This window comes from Sorex araneus, chromosome 6, assembly GCF_027595985.1.
Source record: "Sorex araneus isolate mSorAra2 chromosome 6, mSorAra2.pri, whole genome shotgun sequence".
NCBI classification, from domain to species: domain Eukaryota; kingdom Metazoa; phylum Chordata; class Mammalia; order Eulipotyphla; family Soricidae; genus Sorex; species Sorex araneus.
This window is the reverse complement of record NC_073307.1, coordinates 111,964,402-111,964,980: the sequence shown is the minus strand read 5'-3', so window position 1 is coordinate 111,964,980 and position 579 is coordinate 111,964,402. Positions and strand designations below refer to the sequence as shown.

Below are 579 nucleotides of genomic sequence, written 5' to 3'. Positions count from 1 at the left end.
ATTCGAACCTCATAAATAGTTCTTGGACCCATCCCAGTGCCAAGATAAAGAATGCATCTTCTATCTCTTGGCAGCATCGGTTAATGAGTGGCCATAAGAGAGAACTCAAAACTCGTCATTCATCAGCTGATGGATGAAGTGCCAATCACAAGGTAATAATATTCAGTAATAAAAGAAAGTTCTATAAAATTTGGAACACCTGGAACCCATGTGGGGTTTTGTTTGATGTATTATTTTTTTACATAGGTATAAAAACACGATCCTCTTTTGAAACCCAGAACTCATTGTTCTGTATGAGTTCTGGTGCAGATAAGAAGGAACATAATAAAAATAAATAAATAAACGGGGAAAAATGAAAACATAAAATGAGGGAAATTTATACAGGCAGTAAAAACACATACTGAGGACATTATAGCTCTAGTCTGAAATGAAAATTGTAGGCTAGTTACTATTGAGGTCCATTTTGTTCTTCCCCTGAGTACAACTCCAGCAACAACAGCTCCTATGCATTATGTTCTGGGGTTTATTCTAGCCCATCTTCCTCCTGGTCTGCCTTCACTGGGGCCTTCTGCAGGACAG

General features: G+C 38.0%; 1 non-coding gene across 1 annotated transcript; it reads left to right on the top strand.

Moving 5' to 3' along the window:
* Positions 1-201: 201 nt before the first annotated feature.
* Positions 202-324, top strand: LOC129406367 (small nucleolar RNA SNORA40). The gene has a single exon (XR_008630968.1). It is a non-coding gene; the product is annotated as a small nucleolar RNA SNORA40 (small nucleolar RNA).
* The last annotated feature ends 255 nt before the right edge of the window (positions 325-579 follow it).